The 18,710-nt window shown below is 44.3% G+C and overlaps 1 pseudogene; it reads right to left on the bottom strand.

Moving 5' to 3' along the window:
• Positions 1–289: 289 nt before the first annotated feature.
• On the bottom strand, positions 290–12,381 carry LOC120397319 (annotated as a pseudogene).
• Between the last annotated feature and the right edge of the window lie 6,329 nt (positions 12,382–18,710).

The raw sequence follows: 18,710 nt of genomic DNA, 5'->3' as shown, positions 1-18,710 counted from the left end.
TATCAAGCAAGACAATAAAGCATAGGAAGACGACAGGTGGGTAACGTTCTATTAAACAAGGAACTGGGGGAAACAAAACTACAGAAACACAACCACAGCTATACAACTTAGTAGAAGAAAGAGACCCAAGTATACAAGTTAATCTAATCATCAAAGTCTAATAGAGATCAGTTTAATGGTTACTTTGCCAATATTATTGGTGGGACAGGTAGTACTGCCTATTATTAAGGATGCCCAACATGTACAATTATAAAAGATTGTTTTCAATTGCTTATATTTTTGCCAGACTTTAACTGGTTGGGCTGAAATTTTCCATTCCAGGAATCTGTTCCATGATGGATTGTTGTTTTTTTTTGAACTTGCAGTTGTTGGAGTGAGTGTGCAGGTGCTTGCGGGTATTGGTGGTATTACTGGTATGAGAATGCACCTAGAGAAAAATGCAGTGTTGTTCAATGTTAAAAAAAAAAATCTGGTGACCTCTACTTTGGAATGCTCTAGTGCCCAGACTTTGGAGCAGGGACTTGAAACTTAACAAAGGGGGCGGGGGTGGCCTTTGTGTTAGGGATGAGCCCTTTTGCCATCCCTGTGAATCCACCTAAATTTGGCCATGTTATAAGCCTTTGAAAAATCATAGTTCACACATTAACAGTAGAGACTTGTTAGATCTTAACAGCTAAAATCTCAGAAGATTCTGTCCTCATGAAGCATGCTCAAGTTGCTCTGCTAACCAGACTGCACACAACAATAGACGGTTCACATCAACAGCCCAGAGTGACCATCACACCAGGGCACTATTTTCAGTCTTCATATTTCTAGCATAATGTCATTAGACCAGGGCACTAGCACTACCAGCACAATGAGATACATATAATAGGGTGTGAGTGCCAAAAATTCACAGTACAAACACACTAGGATCCACACAGCAGGCTAGCAGTGTCAGAACACATGCTCACAATATCATGGGGATGCACTCAGTCCCGAGCGTAAGGGTTCAGAGAAACACAAGAGCACCGGCTAACAGCTGTGCTAACAGCAGGATCTACACTGGGGGGTCTGAAACTGGGGGTTGGGACCCCAAAGTGGGTCACAACCCTGATTAAAGGGGCCCAGGGCTGAAGCCAAAGCCTGAGCCCAACTGCCCGGGGCTGAAGCCGAAGTCCAAGGGCTTCAGCCCTGGACAGTGGGGCTCAGGTTACAACCCTGCAGCCTCCCAATCTGGAACAGAAGCCCCTGGGCTTTGGCCTTGGCTGCCCTGCCTGGGGCGGTGAGGCTCAAGTGGGCTCAGGTTTCAGTCTCCCCTCCTGGGGTAGCGTAGTAATTTTTGTTATCAGAAGGGGGTTGTGGTGTAATGAAGTTTGAGAACATCTGTTCTACACTACTGACCCATAAGAATTGCATGACAGGGCTCTAATTCACAATCCAAGATCAATGGGATCTAGGCGCCAGGTCTTTAGTACAAGGATTTGTACTCCCAGAATAGTGGGCTGGAATTAGATGAGAGGAAGTCCTCTGTAATCATCCCAGCTTGGCTATCTCTCTGCTAGGGCAGGGCTACGCCTTATACTAGGTTTTGTCCAGTCTCTTTTCAAAAGTCCAAAGCCTTGGGGTTTCCAGCCCTTCCCTTGTGAGACTGTTTCACAGCCTAAGACGGAGTTTCCTCCCTCTTAATTGCATCCTGTTACTCGGCATACTGGTTTGTGCATCTTGGGTAAGACCCAGGAGTCACCTTCCTGGCAGTGTGAGAGTCACACATGTGCCCCTGCCAAGGGGGTTGCTCACCACCATGGTCTTGGGGGAAGGTTTCTGTTTCACCAGAGAGTGGAGGGAGAAGGTTGTCATGCCTTGGGCTCTGGAGAGAGGATGTACGTGAGGAGGAGTGCAGCCATGCTTTGCTTCTTGCATGCAGTTTAAACCAGAACAGGGAAATATCCTTGGAAGGGAGAAGGCCCAAGAGCATGGGGAATTCTGGGTGTGTCCTCAAGAGACGGCAGATTGGGGACTGGATGTGTCCAGGAGAGCCCTGTCTGTAGAGGATGTATCCCCTGGGGATACCGGGTTCTGTGAAGTGGTACACTGTGCAGAGCAGACAGAGGGAGAGGTGGGGCAGAGGCTTCCAGATCTTGCTACAATTCAGCACCACAACTGCCACAATCTGTGAACAAAAGTTGCAGAATCCCATCCCAGCTGCCGCAGGTAGACGAGCCCGAGGAGCTGCAGCCCCAGTGCTGCCTGGAGCAGATACCCAGGAACAGTCCCCTCCAGTGGCACTGCGGCGCAATCTGTCAGGTGGCCTGGGCACTGGGGGCATCACACTCTGTTGTGATGGGGCAAGGATGAGCTGAGGATTTAAACACTGCCTAAAGGGCAGTGAGGGCTGAGGTGGAGCCCCAGAGGCAGTTGCTTTCCCCCCCATCAGCATAGTTTGAGTGCTATATTTGGGGGAGGAGCAATGTGTGTGTGCTGAAGCCAGTTCCCCTGACTCATTGGCTTTCTCTCCGTGCCTGGAGGGGTACCTGGGCTGCTGGTGCTGTGAGGGACAGCTTAACAGGAGAGGAGAAGGTGCAGCCACCTCAGACAACCAGTGCCTCTCTCAAAGCTGTGCTTTGAATAAACACAGGGCAATATAATACTAAATACTCAGAAAATTGGGTCACAAGTATCTCCAACTGGGCACCCAGGGCTGGCTCCAGGTACCAGCATCCCAAGCAGGTGCTTGGGGCGGCAATCTACAAGGGGCAGCAGTCCCTGTGTTTTTGCCCCCAAGCAGCGTGCTGAATTGCCGCTGTGGACGGCAGGGGCAGTCCGTGTGCCCTTAGGGCGGCAGGCACGTTTCCGTGGCAGCAGCAGCAATTCAGCAGCAGCTTCTATGTTCAGCTGTCCATGGCGGCGTAGCTTCTGTCTTCTGTCTGAAGACAGAAGCTGCCGCTGAATTGCCGCCACGGCGGAAACGTGTGCGCTGCCCTAAAGGCACACAGACTGCTCCCTCCTAGCACAATACCCCTGCCATAGCCAGTTGCAAGTGTCCAGCCCAGTGGTGTCTGGGGCCAGGTTCAGAGCTGGCTCCTCCCGAGCCATCCCCAGCAGGCCGAGTAGGGCCTGGGGAGATAGGAACGCAGACACTCCACATGCACCAGCACTGGGCCGGAGCTCAGTCGGCAGAGTGCCGGAGTCCCATGTAACTCGGGCGGCGCCTGTAGGCGGCCAGCTGGGGCCAAGCCACAACAGCCTTGCAGAGTAATGGGTCAGCCCGGCCCGGGCGTGGCTGGAGGGAGAGGTGTCCCGTTGGGCAGCCTAGGCCTGATGGGGTAGATGTGAGGGACATGTGTTACCCCTGCGTAGCTCCCCCCAGGGGCCGGGTAACACTCCCTGCCCCGTTCCAGGCCGGCCCTTCCTGAAGCTGGAACGTTCCTCCCACGGCTGGGTGTGCTGGTTGGACAAGTTGCAATGGCACCAGCGGGTCGGGTGGGGGGTTTCCGATATTTTGTCGCGGGGAGCTCCAGCTTGGTCCTGGCAGGTCAGTGACGTGTGCTGGGATCTGCGCGTCACCCCGCTAAGCACCCCGGCCAGCCTGGAGGAGCAGGGACAGGAGCAGTTTGGGGCTGAGGGGAAAGTAGAGTCACGCGCATGCCGCCCTAATGGCACACGGACTGCCCCCGCTGTCCGCGGAGGCAATTCGGTGCACTGCTTGGGGAGGCAAAAACAGTAGAGCCAGCCCTGTGGGCACCCAAAATTAGCAGATATTTTTATTTGAATTGCTCTGTGCCTCCGTTCCAAATTTGTAAAATGGGCATAATACCACCCTTGTACCTCACAGGGTTGTGAAAATTAATTCACTAACATTTGTGAAGCACACAAATACTCTAAAAGCAGCAAAGAGTCCTGTGGCTCCTTATAGACTAACAGATGTATTGGAGCATGAGCTTTCGTGGGTGGATACCCACTTTGTCGGATGCATGTCTTTGCTGCTTTTACAGATCCAGACTAACACAGATACCCCTCTGATACTTGACAAATACTCTAGTGATTAGCACCATAAAGAAGTCCAAGGGGAAATTAGTAATTCTGTCTTCAGAGCAGATTTTCAATAGGGTGCAGTAAATAAGTCATGGGGCCAACCATTGAACAATGATTAGAAATATTGACTAGCTGCTCACAGAATAAATACCATTCTGTGCTCTGAAAGAGGTAAGGGCCCTGTAGAAAATAGTAGTATATAACACAGTTATCATAATGAGTATGCACAAATGGGGTGAATTAAGATTGGCATTTCCTCACTTTTGAGTGTGTGGCTTTGCAACCTCGATAATGTTCTTTTAATGTAGTTTTTTGTATGGAATAAATTATTGTGCTTATAATTTAGTTTATATTGAATGACCACTGATACTGTGCTCCCCTTTTCTGTTGACTATCTGAGGAAGGCTAATGGGCATCTAGATGCAGTGGGACTGGCACCAAATACCTTATGTAAGATACACAGACAGTGTATCACCACTTGAGAGATAAAAGCTGAAAGTTCTCTACATTTAATAAGGTCAAAATAGAAAATTAAAAAACTGTCTGAATTAGGTTCAATTTATGGCAAAAAAAACCCAATAACTCTGTAGACTTTACATGTCATAAGCTTAGTAGAGTGAAGTCTATAATGCACAGTGATTTCTCTGTCTGTTGAATTTTGCAACTTTTCTGATAATATGTCACCAAAGTTCAGCTGCACACTAGGTACCTAATCTGTACACCCTTGACCATTTGACTGATGGCCATAATCACAGAACTGCCCATTTGTTCTTGCTTAAATGGACGGTTTTAGAGTCTAAAGCACAGCTTGCTGAAAATGTTTATGGGCTTGATCTGAAGTCCTTACATCAGTACATTTCAGTAGCCTTTGGCTCAGGCCCGACGTGCATACAATTGCAATGGTTTGTGTAATTAGGGAAGCAATTGCCAGTCAGAGGCACGGGTGCCTTGAAAATCTAGTACACACAGTTTACTAAGGGTGAGCACTCTCCATGGTGCTAGATCTTTTTGCAACATAAAAAATTTGGTCAGTGCCAGAAGCCACTCAGGCTAACTAGCCAGGTTGCAAGTCTAAGATATCCTTAGTGGGGACGCTTTCTCTTCAAATTGTCCACATAATCCATATAACTATCTGGAGGTTATACAGAAATAAATTGTGTCTAGATATTGTTCATGGAAACAGATGGACATCTATAAAACTTATAAACCAAAGATGATTCAGACTTTATAGTATACTTCTAAATTACTTTATTCTTTCTAAAATCCTCATCTCTTTGCATACCAAGTCTATCAAAACAAGACATTAAATATAGCGTGTTAACATCATTTGTTTCTCAATCTGTTCCAGAGTGACTGGGTTGATGAGAATGTTATTAGCTTAATATTGATATTCAATTGTGGCTATCTCAAAGCATATACATATTTGCCAGAGGTGGTATTTTCAGTAAATATTTGCTCCTTTAATTAACAGTTGATGAATTGTGTGTGGTGTTAGCATTCAGTAGCTGTAGTATGTAACAAAACAAATGTAAGTGTGATAAAAATATACATTCTTTTCCCTCTCATTTTTACAGTTATTCAATGACAGCCATAGAGTTTTTGACACTGGTTTTGGCTTGTGATGTTTTAGGTGTATCATTATTCATTCCAATGAAGCATAATTTTATGACATCAATGACATTTTAAAAGGAAAGTGCCTCAAATGGAAAGAGTTCATTTATAAAACTAGGGGTGGGAGGACGAAATAGGAACAGAATTCATGAAAAACAATTGTGCATACTGTTATTATGCAGACATTATTAGAGACTTCATAGTTAAGATTGTGTTGATTTGTTGTTAAAGCAGGATTAAAACCTCTATATTTCACAGAGGACTCAACCATTCCTGGGGGAGTGGAGGGGGCTGAAATATTTACTAATATTTTTCAAAAGAAAATGTTTAAATTTTTTTTTTTAAGATTTCACCTGAACTTTTCATTTTCATTTTTATAGTTGTTTGAGTAAACAAGCATAGTCCCCACAAACTCCAAAGATTTTGATGCTATCTCAGACATAAGATTAAATTTTCAGAAATGATTTAGGCATTTAAAATCCTGATGTCCCATTGACTTTAAGTGAGACTTAGACCGTCAAGTGCCTGTCACTTTTGAAAATGAGACAAGCTCTTGTGTGAAACTGTGCAAATAAGGAATTTTTCAGGTCATTGGCAATTCTGAAAAATTGAAAAAAAAATCATTTTTTTGCAAATTTAAATGTTTTGTTTTGATTTCAAAATTTTTTAAATATTTTTGTTTAATTTTGTAAAATAAAATTAAACGAGTCTTTTAAAGAAATGTTTGTTTTAAGCCAAAAAACGAAACACTTCTTTTTTAAAATGTTGGAACAAAGTGTTTCCATTTTTTCCAGATTTTTTAAGTTTTAATTTACCAAAAAAAAAAAAACGTGAAACCAATGTCAATTTAGAAAATATAAAATATTCCTGTGGTGCCAAATCTACATTTTTCACTGGAAATAATTTTGCTCTATTCTTCTGTTATGTCACTTAAGTGTTTTTGAAAATATTAGCCACAGACATTAATCACATAAGCACATAGTGGGCCAAAATCCATCGCTGGCATGAGCAGGTGTGTGACTTCATTGTCTTCAGCAGAGTTATGTCCACTTATATGAGAACCACATTTGGCCTACTGAGTTTATTTTTTTTTAGTCCATCCTTGTCAGAGAATGTGTGACAAGGATGGACTGAGAAAAAAATGGAAATGGAAATACTTCTAGATTGGGTAGATAGACTGACAGAGGTGGTAACTGGTAATATGAAATAACATTTTCTGGGACATTTATTGTCCCATAACAATTCATAGTTTAAATATCTGGACTTAAGAAAGAGACATTTCCTTAAGACAAAGCCTCAAGAAATGTCTCTATAGCTCTCTCTGGGGAAGAAGTCTTTGTTTTGCTAGTCTGTACATACATTACTTTTGTAATTCACAAGGGAGTTAGGGAGAATTATATATGTGAATCTATGATATGATTATGCACACTGAGAAGGGAATTCTCATATAGAAAGTGTTCCTGAAATTAGGTGGGAGGGGAGTTAAATGCTGCATAAGAGAATATATTCTCCATCTTTATAGTCAAGTGACAGAATTGATAATAATAGCATGCCTCCATTTAAATAACATCTTTTCTATGTTTTCTGTTTTTTCTTGCTTCCCTTTAACACAGTTATTTTGCAGTCCTAAAAAAATGGGGGCAATGAAATATCAGATTATGGCACTTGGCTGCATATGATTTCTTGTAATGACAAAAGAGAACCATAGCTAAGGTATAAAACCACAGGAAAATATCACGTTTGGTCATCTGTACTTAATATATATTGCTCTAATGAAAACAATTAAAAAAAAAGTTAAGGTTTTTCAAGTGCATATTGGACCAAAAATAATGTCTTGAAATCATTAGTTAAGTCCTAACTTAACTCCTTGAACTAAAATTTAACCTTCACCACTTTTTCCTTCCCATAACACACATTCCTCCTCCCTCCACCTGCATGAAAGATAGTAGAGTACCTTAAACTCCAGTCACAAAGCTGTTGAACAAACAAAATGCAACCACTTACTTCTACATGGAGAGCGTCTCCAGTGCTACTGCTCTGGCTCCCCAGTGCGCCAAGGCAGCAGTGCTCTGGCATTAACAAATCAAGTGCCTTCCACGGCACAGAAACATGCAGTTCCGCCTCATGCCAGATTGTCCACAGAGCCTTGTTTCTTGTTTCTCCCATTCAGTGCTCTGGCTGGGAGTCATTCCCATACTTTTCAGTGATAGGAAGCCTTAGAGGTTAGGAAATTTGATGTGACATGGAGCTGATAAAGCTATGCAAGGGGAGTACTTCATGTGCCAAGACATTAACATAGACATACCTGATTCCCTCCCTCACCCTCATGCTCCTGAGGGTACATAGCCCTGTTGGGGAGGCTTGGGAGAGGTTAACAGAATCATGGAATAGTATGAGGGGGTAAGCATCCTTGTGGGGGAACTAGCTGTGCTGAGAACAGGAATGATAGATGTCCCCCCCATCTGCAGGGATTGCAAGAGGTCTTCATCTTCTCTCGTTGTAGTCCCAGAGTGTTGGGCCGTCTCAGGTCTGTCAGATCAGGTCTTCCTTGTGGCAAATTACAGGAGGTTCATCATAGAAAAAAGTTGCTGTAAAGGAGCAGGCTCACCCCTGCAGCGCCTCCTGCTGGTGACTTCCAGGAATTAGCTTGTTCCAGCTCCAGAGTGCCCTCTGCAGCCCGGTTATCCACCTGTTCACTTGGCCCCCATGTCCCTCTCTGGACTCTGGTGCCCTATTATCTGGGGTGCTGCCCCCTGGCGGTAACCCATTTCTCTCAGGGTCTCTCCTCCCCAGGAAACCCCCACCCACTATCCCCACCTCACCTCAGTATCAGGCTATTGCCAGTCATCATCTAGCTCCCACGCCCTGGGGCAGACTGCAGTATCAGCCTACTCATCACTGGCAAGGTTGGGTTTGGACCTGCTGCCTTTGCCTACCCCTGGGCTGCCCTCGGCAACCCCCAGTACCTGTTGGCCTTGTGCTAGGCCACAGCCTGGGGCTTTCCAGGCTGGAGCTCCCCAGTTCCTCTGCCTTTCCACAGCCCTGCTCCACTCAGGTACCCTGTCTCTAGCTCCCTGCAGCCAGGCCCTTCTCCCTCTACAGCCAGAGGGAGATTGCCTGGGCCTCTGGCTCACTCCCTTTTATAGAGGCCAGCTGGGCCTGACTGGGGCTTGGTCACAGCTGAGCCTAACTTCCCTAATCAGCCCAGGCTTCTTGCCCCAGCCACAGCCCTCTCCTGGGCTGTTTTCCACCCCGAAGGGTAGGAGCAGGTAACCACCCCGCTACAGTTGCCTTCTGAATGAAGCTCATAGTTTCTGTCCTGAGACTATTTCAGTGGTGTGTATTTCCCTTCCTCCCTCCCTCCCAACCCCATGCCTCTTTTTATGATGGGAGATGGAGATTTGCCGCTGAAGCTGCCTCCAGAGTGCAGCTACAAACTCTACTCATGAGGCAGCTTCTGCCTCTTCCGAGCTTCCTTTTTATTGGAGGAGAGACAAGATCTGAGAGGGTTGTGGAGATCCACCACTTTGGGACTACAGCTTGGAAGGGTGAAGAGCAAAAACCTCCTAGAAACCTCATGGGAACACCGAAGGGGAAGTATGAATGTAGGTATGTAAAAGGAGGCATAGAGAGGAGAGGAGCATTATTATGGAAACCAAATCCACAGCTCTCCCTGCTATCTCCCTCCATCTGTGAATTTCTCTGTCTTCTCCCCCCCCCACCACCACACACACACACACACACACACACACACACACACACACACACACTTCTATTGCAAAATATTTATCTTTTCCTGATCTATTTTCAAAATCTGTCTCTCTTCATCTTAAAAAGGGCAAAACTGGGGGAAAGATGCAGGGCATGTTGGCCTCACCTACATCCCTCAGATTACTGGGTTTCTCTCCCTGCCTCACAATTACATTCCTAGTTTTGTCCCATGACTCCCCCACTCCCAACCATCTTACTTGGTCCCAGTGCTGCTGACTTGTGCATTCAGGAGCTGATGTAGCAGTATTCAAAAACCAGCACTTCCAGGTCTCAGCTGTACAATGGGGAATCCTGGATGCTCTGATGAATGAGTACCAATGACTTATCTCTGCAGAAACACCAGGTAATGCTCTCTGGTGTACCATAGAGACTCCAGGTTGCCTGTGAGGCAGCAACCAACACCAGCCCCTGCATGTAGTGTTCACCTTCACATCCCCCTTCTTTCATTGCCTGCTCACAGTCCTATCAGTCTACGTTACCCAGCTGAGCCCTGTGCTCCTTATACCCTCACAAGAGCATCATCACCTTGATCACCTTCCCCCCATGACCCCCTATACCTATGCTGTCCATGACACCGCCCTGTCTCCCCAGAGTCTATACTGAGTAGAGCTGGTGGACCAGAGAGGTAGGCTGGCAGCATCAGAAAATGAAGCAGCTGATGGTGCTTGACTATTTCTGTGGCTAATCTTGGCATCATTCAATTAGGTCATCCTGAAGAAAGGGATGCAAGATGCATTTAATTCTACAAGGCAAAAATCGGCCAGTATGTTAGAGAGGGGTGGGTGGGTGGGTGTGTGAGAGAGAGAGGGGGAAAATGTTGGAGTTTTTCAAGACATTTATGACTTTGGTTCTTTAGCTAGAAATCCAAGGAAAACAGGGAACATTTCACAAAGGAAACATTTTAAAATATTTTATCTTGGAAGAGATGAAAAATATTGCATTTAAAATTAGATTGAAAATTCACTTGTACTATGATGAGTTCTTGTGCCAGATTTGGAGACTTAATCCAGTGATTAAGTGTAAATCAGAAATATGGAGTTCAAATCCCAAAGCAAGCTTAATTCTGGAGTTACTACCAATGTCTTCTTAATATTTTTACAAGTTACTAGAAGCTGCAGGTGAAAAATCTGGAAATGAGAGAGAAAAAAATATTATGGATAGCTCTTAACTGAGCTCTGTATTTAATTTAAAAGGGAAGAAAAAAATGCTACACATAATACAGTCAATTGAACTTTCACAGAGTTGCCTTATAGAAGAAAACAGACTTTTTAAGAATCTGTAGTTAAACATAAATGTTTACCTCCTAAAAAATCCCTCTTATGCTCAATACTTATCTGCATAGCTTTTGCATATAATCCTTTTTTAAAATCTCCTTTTAACAATAAAAAGTGCCCTGGGCATTTGAAAGTGGAATCCATGGACAACCTTCAACTTGGCTTTAAAAAGTCGCCATGTACTATGACAGTAGCATTGCTGAGATTGCTATGTTCACAATATATACACAGAGAAGTTAGATAAAAATATGAATACTCTTTCTGGAAGGTTGCAATGTAACATCGGCAATGATTGTTGCTAAGTTGTGAAACATGTCATAACAATCTCTTGACACTCGACTCTTCCATGTTTTTAGCTTTCGTTTCTGTCCATCGATCTAGTCTGCCATTGTGAGACACGAAGCCATCCTTCCCTGCATGGAGGTGTTAAGATCATTAAAGATGGCAAAGATATCAGCCAAATAAGTAAGCTTGGCTATCCAATCCACATCTTGGAACAATTGTGACCAATTTGTTTTTTTGTCCTGAAGAAACTCGGCAAGCTCATTTCGGAGCTCAAATACTCTTGACAGGACTTTTCCCCTCAATAACCAATGTACATCGGCATGCAATAGGAGCTGTTTATGATCAGCTCCCATATCATCACATAATGCAGCAAATAGTCTCGAATTTAAAACATTCGCTTTTACATGGTTCACAATTTTTATGACTTTGCCGAGCACACTGTTTAGTTCTGTTGACATTTTTTTTGTTGCAAGACTTTCTCAGTGAAGGAAGCAGTGCGTCGACTTGTATTTGGGTGCAAGCGCCTTAATCTGGGAAACCACTCCAGAATGCTGTCCTTTCATTGCAGCAGCGCCATCAGAACATACACCTACACAAAACTTGAAATCCAATCCACATTTGTTAATGATGTAGTCGCTTACAGTCTTGAACACTTCAGAACTAGTTGCTTTTGTTGGTAGTGAAGCAGAAAACAAAAGCTCTTCCTTCAAATCACCCTCATGTTCAAAGCTCATATACACCATCAGTATTGCCGTATTAGCAATGTCTGTACATTCATCAAGCTGCAAAGAAAAGTATTTTGCTAATTTAATCTGTCCTATGAGCTGATCTTCCATATCATGAGCCAGATCGTGAATTCATTGAGCTATAGTGTCATTTGAAAGTGGCACCTGAGCCACTTTCTTTGCACCGGCTGGCCCAGCATTTCCATACAGACATCTTTAATACAGCCTATCACTAGTGTCTCACCGATTGTGTATGGCTTTTTAGCCTTAGCAATGCAAAGCGCTACTTTATAAGAAGCTCACAAAGCACAAGTATTTATGTGTGACACTTCAAAGATCTGTTTCTGATGGTCTTTTAAATCAACATGCTTTCTTTCAAAGAACTCTTTCGGCTTTGAACTAATTTCATTATGTTTTGTATTTAAATGCCTCTTGAGCTTTGACAGCTTCATTCCGTCATTAGCCAACACATCGCCACCAATAACGCACTGCGGTTTTGGCACTCCACCATCATTCGTGGCTACAAAACCGAACTGAATGTATGAGGAGTCGTATTTCCGAGTAAAGCTAGTACAAATTCTTTTTGTTGACAATACTTTGGTTTTATTTACATTGCCGTCATCTGATTCAGAATTACTTGCATGTTTAGCAACCAGATGTCTCTGCTTGATAAATATGTCGATTGGGCCTCGCTTCACCATCTGTAAATTAGGCATAAAAATAATATAAATTCCATTACCCTGGTATATTCTTAATTTATGATATTAGGATGAAAGCCAAATAAATGCAGTGGGAATGCTTTTATTGAGAAATATGTGCGAGAGAACATTGATCAACAGGGTAAGTAATGTTAGGATAAGAAGATAATATAAATTTTAAAATTAAATTGCAAACAGGATAATAATTGGAAAGTTAAGATGGTTTGACCATATGGAAAGAATGAATAATGAACATCAAAAATAATATTTACCTGTCTGAAAGATATGGAGTGAAAAAGTGAGAAATTTCAAGACCTTCCTGGCAGAAACACGTAGGTTTGATTCTAGAAGAGGGGAAGGCTATAAATAAGAACAATGAGAGCATGTATGAAATGATATATGGATATGGAGGAAGCGAGGATGTTATGCTCATACAAAGCACATGGGATCTTTTCAGGGGGAACAGTCTCACACACACACACACACACAGAGTCCTGCCAGTTGATATTTATAGTTACCAGTCTGTTGTAGCTCGAGTCAATCTAATGGCCAGCTAGAGTGAGGGGCTGGGCTATTGTCGGTCGCAATCTGATGCGCCAAGGCTTTGCAGGACTGAATCCCAGAGTTCCATGGCAAAACACCCCAGCTTTATAGTTCACGGTGAAAGAGTCTCCCTTTTGTTCTCAGATTATATCATCTTAAATTTTACTCTCCCTTTTTATTCCCCCACAGGTGCAAATGTTTCTATGCTCCCCCTATCATCTCTGTTCCTGAGGTTATTGTGGATTAGAAGGTGAAAAAAATGCACTCGCGATGACATGTTTTCCGAGCTCATGCAGTCCTCCCGCACTGACAGCTGAATGAATGGAACCGTTCAGTGGCGGAGGTCAGCAAAGCATTAAGTGAGCGCAATCAGAAGAGGCAGGAGACGATGCTGAGGCTAATGGGGGAGCAAACAGACATGATGAGGCATCTGGTGGAGCTACAGGAAAGCCAACAAGAGCACATACACCCCACCCCCTGCATCCACTGTATAACTGCCTGCCCTCCTCCCCAAGTCCCATATCCTCCTCACCCAGATGCCCAAGAATGAAGTGGGGGCGGCTCAAGGACGGCCCAAGCAACAGAAGGCTGTCATTCAAACAGTTTTCATTTGTAGTGTGGCTACAATAAGCAGTGTGGCTTTGTCTTTCCCTCCTCCCCCACCCTACCCCACCCCACCCGGGCTATCTTGTCAGTTATTTCACTTTTTTTTTAATTAATAAAGAAAGAGCACATGGTTTCAAAACAATAGTTACTTTATTTCCAGCTGCGATTGAAGAGGGGAGGGTGGTTGGCTTACAGGAAATTAAAATCAACAAAGGGGGCGGGTTTGCATCAAGAAGGAACACACACAACTGTCACACCGTAGCCTGGGCTGTCATGAAACTGGTTTTCAAAGATTCTCTGATGTGCAGTGCGCCTAGCTGTGCTCTTCTAATTGCCCTGGTGTCTGGCTGCTCAAAATTGGCCACCAGGTGATTTGCCTCAACATCCCACCCCGCCGTAAACGTCTCCCCCTTACTCTCACAGATATTATGGAGCACACAGCAAGCAGCAATAACAATGGGAATGTTGGTTGTGCTGAGGTCTAACCTAGTCAGCAAACAACGCCAGCGAGCATTTAAACATCCAAAGACACATTCTACCACCATTCTGCAGTTGCTCAGCCTATAGTTGAACTGCTCTTTACTACTGTCCAGGCTGCCTGTGTACAGCTTCATGAGCCATGGGAGCAAGGGGTAGGCTGAGTCCCCAAGGATAACTATTGGCATTTCAACATCCCCAATGGTAATTTTCTGGTCTGGGAAGTAAGTCCCTTCTTGCAGCTGCTCAAACAGCTGAGTTCCTAAAGAGGTGAGCACCATGCACCTTTCCCAGCCATCCCACATTGATGTCGGTGAAAGGTCCTTTGTGATCCACCAGTGCTGGCAGCACCATTGAGAAGTACCCCTGTGGTTTACGTACTGGTTGGCAAGGTGGTCCGATGCCAAGATAGGGATATGTGTTCCATCTATTGCCCCACCACAGTTAGGGAACCCCACTGCAGCAAAGCCATCTCGTATGACCTGCACATTTCCCAGAGTCACTATCCTTGATAACAGAATGTCAGTGATTGCATTGGCTACTTGGCTCACAGCAGTCCCCACAGTACATTTGCCCAGTCCAAATTGATTCCCAACTGACCTGTAGCAGGCATGCACTGCAAGCTTCCATAGGGCTATTGCCACTCGCTTCTCAACTGTCAGGGCAGCTCTCATCTTGGTATTCCTGCACTTCAGGGCAGGGGAAAGCAACTCACAAAGTTCAAGGAAAGTGGCCTTACACCTGCAAAAGTTTTGCAGCCACTGTGAATCATCCCATACCTGCAACACTATGTGGTCCCACCAGTCTGTGCTTGTTTGCCAGGCCCAGAATCAGCATTCCACTGTATCAACCAGCCCCACTGCTGCCATGATATCCCAATACCACAGTCCATGCTTTCAGGAATGTCTGTGTCCATGTCCTCCTCACAATCGTACTCGTGCTGGTGTCTTTTAGACAGGTTCTGCACATACTGCAAGATAATGCGCGAGATGTTTGCAATACTCACAACAGCAGCAGTGAGCTGAATAGGCTCCATGCTTGCCGTGCTATGGCATCTGCATGGGTAACCCAAGAAAAAAGGCGTGAAATGATTGTCTGCCATTGCTTTCACAGAGGGAGGGATGGGAGACTGATGACATGTACCCAAAAACTACCCGTGACAATGTTTTTTGCCTCATCAGGCATTGGGAGTTTTACCCAGAATTCCAATGGGCAGCGGAGACTCTGGGAACTGTGGGAATAGCTACCCACAGTGCATCGCTCCATGAGTCGATGCTAGCCACGGTATTGAGGATGTATGCCACCAACTTGATGCGTTTAGTGGGGACATACACAATCGATTGTATAAAATCGATTTCCAAAGGTCAACTTCTATAAAATTTACCTAATTTTATAGTGTAGACATACCCTGAGATCTGGACACATGCTTCTGACTTAAAGGTGAAGCCTCTATCACAAAGACAGCCACACACTTTGATTAGTTGCAGCCAGGATCAAGTCCTTCTTAGGCTTACCAGCTGAACTAAAAAATCCTCAAACCACAGCAGCTGTGTGTCCTTACCATGTGTTTCTTTGGTGTGAAGTCACCATGAGCAAATCTGTGGTGACCCAAAAACCAGAGAGGGCAGCAAACGCACAGAGGATAGAATAGGGCTCCAAAGGGCTCTAGAAAGATGGGAGTAGGAGGGGCTGCAGGCTGTGAGACTAGAGTCATTCCTAATGACAGTAGTCCTGGATGTGGGATGAAATAAATGGTCAACAGAGAGAAAAACTGGGCACAGCAGTTGCCCCTTTTGCACTGAAGCCTGTTTTTTTGTACTTAGTGTACACAAACAATTGGACAGTGGCATCACTAGTCTGCCACAGTCTAAGTATTTGTGCTCACCTTGCTGACACCCAGTAGCAGTTAATTAGAAATCTTTGATCTACTCCTCTTTGAAGCAGGACTAGATCAAAGCACATTTGCGGACTATTAATGTACATCAGTGAGATGCACATAAACAGTTAGACTGTTGGAGGTTAGTTCAGGCTAGATTCACTCCGCTGTTTGCTGCAAACTTAATGTTCCTTGAGCCAGACCTATTTTTTTTACTGTGCCCAAGCACTAAAGTCAATGCCTCCTTCAGTAAGGAGCTGATGCACATGACAGAGCTGTGCTGTCTGTGGCATAGTGCAGCAGTGTCAATAAATAAGCTGCAAAGTCCCTGAACTGCGACAGTGGGTGGGAAAGGGCATTTGTAGAAAGGCTGAACAGGGAGGAGGAACAGAGAGGCAGCTGACATCCCACACTCAACTTTGTATGTCCTAAGAACTGTGGAGCTGGCGGAGTCCCCATTCAGGTAGAGCTCCCACACCCTCAGGCGCAGAGTTCAGTTCCCATGCAGCTGAAAAGAAGAGCCTTGGGATGGTGGTGGCCTCCTCTTGCTCCCTCCCAGGCAGTGCTCCTGTCTCTCAGGCCAATGCATGCCTCATGCAACTACCAGTCCACCTCTCCCCATCTGCCCACACAGTCCTGATTTCCCTCCCTCAATGCTTGGAGCGTGTTGTCACTCACCAGGTGATTCTTCTATCTCTCCTGGGCTTTGTGGAAGACTGTTTTGCCAGGGCTTAGAAACAAATCAGGGTCATCACAGGACTTCCCTTACCCCACTGAGGGGAACTCTAGAATGCATAACAATGTTTGTGGACCTCCTTTCACCCCCACCTGCACCATCTCCTCCCTCAACACACCTGGAGAGGACAGCCTGTGGGTCCGCCTCATACTTGGAAAATGTCAAAGTTAGACTCAGGACTCACAGTTTGTTAGACCACTCTGTTTTATTAGCACAGCGCTCTGCTAATAACACCCAGATAATGTGAGCACCATGCAAGACACAAACTATCTTATTTATACAGATAAAAGGGCGAGCACTTAACAAGATAACAAAGGTAGCAGAATCTGATAAGTTTACCTGGGCTAGACATGCATATCTTATTTCATTATTAACTATTACCGAACTTCTGTTAATGTTTCGCCATTAGCACCCTTGTTTATGCCTAATGTTTCTTTTCCTGGCACCTGTATTTCAACATTTCTTATTTCTGCTTAAAGGTACATACAACATTTCTTTAATCCATTCTTATTTTTACACTATAATTCATTCTACTTTCACAAAAACTACCTTTTGAAGGGCTCAACTAGGCCCTGAATTCAAATAGTTTGTATTAAAATTGTTACTTTGATGATTAAACATCTGTCAGTCAACACAGACATGCCTCTTTTCTGTATATATTTGCTCAGAACCTATAAACAGTCACCTGTTTATTTTTTTCTCTCCTTCTTGAACTCTGTAAAAACAAAGATGAGTTCAAGAGACTAGAATCACCACAGAACCAGCCCTCAAACAGGCCCTGGAATAAACGGGGTTTGTCATTGCTGGTCTGTCTTTCCTACCCCCACCTCCAACCTCTGCACTGTATATCTAGCCCTCCTCACTGCCCAATCTCCCAGGTAGTTGCAGATGGCAGACTGCAGCTTCCCAGCCCACTTCATTAACAGTTCTGTAAGGTGTGCGACTTCATCCTGCGTGAAAAATAGTTTAGTTACGAGAAGAAGGAGTACTTATGGCACCTTAGAGACTAACAAATTTATTTGAACATAAGCTTTTGTGGGCTAAAACCCACTTCATCGGACACATGCAGTGGAAAATACAGTAGGACGATATATATGTACACAGAGAACATTCAAAAATGGATGTTGCCATACCGACTATAATGAAAGTAATCAATTAAGGTGGGCTATTAGCAGCAGGAGAAAAAAAAACTTTTGTAGTGATAATCAGGATGGCCCATTTCCAACAATTGACAAGAAGGTGTGAGTAACAGTAGGGGGAAAATTAGCTTTGGGAAATAGTTTTTACTTTGTGTAATGATCCATCCAATCCCAGTCTTTATTCAAGCCAAATTTAATGGTGTCCAGTTTGCAAATTAATTTCCAATTAGTTTCCAATTCTGCAGTTTCTCATTGGAGTCTGTTTTTTTGTTGGAGTATTGTGACTTTGAGGTCTGTAACTGAGTGACAAGGGAGGCTGAAGTGTCCTCCGACTGGTTTTTGAATGTTATAATTCTTGACGTCTGATTTGTGTCCATTTATTCTTTTCCGTAGAGACTGTCTGGTTTGTCCAATGTACATGGCAGCGAGGCATTGCTGGCACATAATGGCATATATCACATTGGTAGATGTGCAAGTGAATGAGCCTCTGATAGTGTGCCTGATGTCATACTCTTCTATTTATCACCTACCATACATATCCTTGTATCCATCCATCCAATCTGGTGTTTCTGCTGTCTTTTCTGTTCGCTAGTGAAACAAAGATAGTTTTTAAGGAGTTAGGAAGAGATGCAGGTCATTACAGAACCACACCCTTAGAGAAGCATCACAGAAAAGCCTTCCTGCCCCTCCACCAGAGAGGCATATTTTCCCCTTTGCACTGAAAAGGTTGTCTTCTTCCTTCCCCCTGCTCACATGTATCTTGAGGGGAATGGATTGCAGAGTCCCCTGACACTTAGCCCCTTGGTAGGATGTATTTTTACTCTATTTAAAATAGTTCATTTACTATGAAAATCATTGGAGTACAAGCCCATTTACATGCCACTGTATGCACTTGAGCTTTACATACATCCGCACCTTGTTCCTCACCATTGTGTCTGTGCTCTTCAACTGTTCC

This window comes from Mauremys reevesii, linkage group 2 (assembly GCF_016161935.1).
Source record: "Mauremys reevesii isolate NIE-2019 linkage group 2, ASM1616193v1, whole genome shotgun sequence".
Lineage (NCBI taxonomy): Eukaryota > Metazoa > Chordata > Testudines > Geoemydidae > Mauremys > Mauremys reevesii.
Note: the sequence above shows the minus strand (reverse complement) of the source record. Positions and strands in the feature narration are given on the sequence as shown.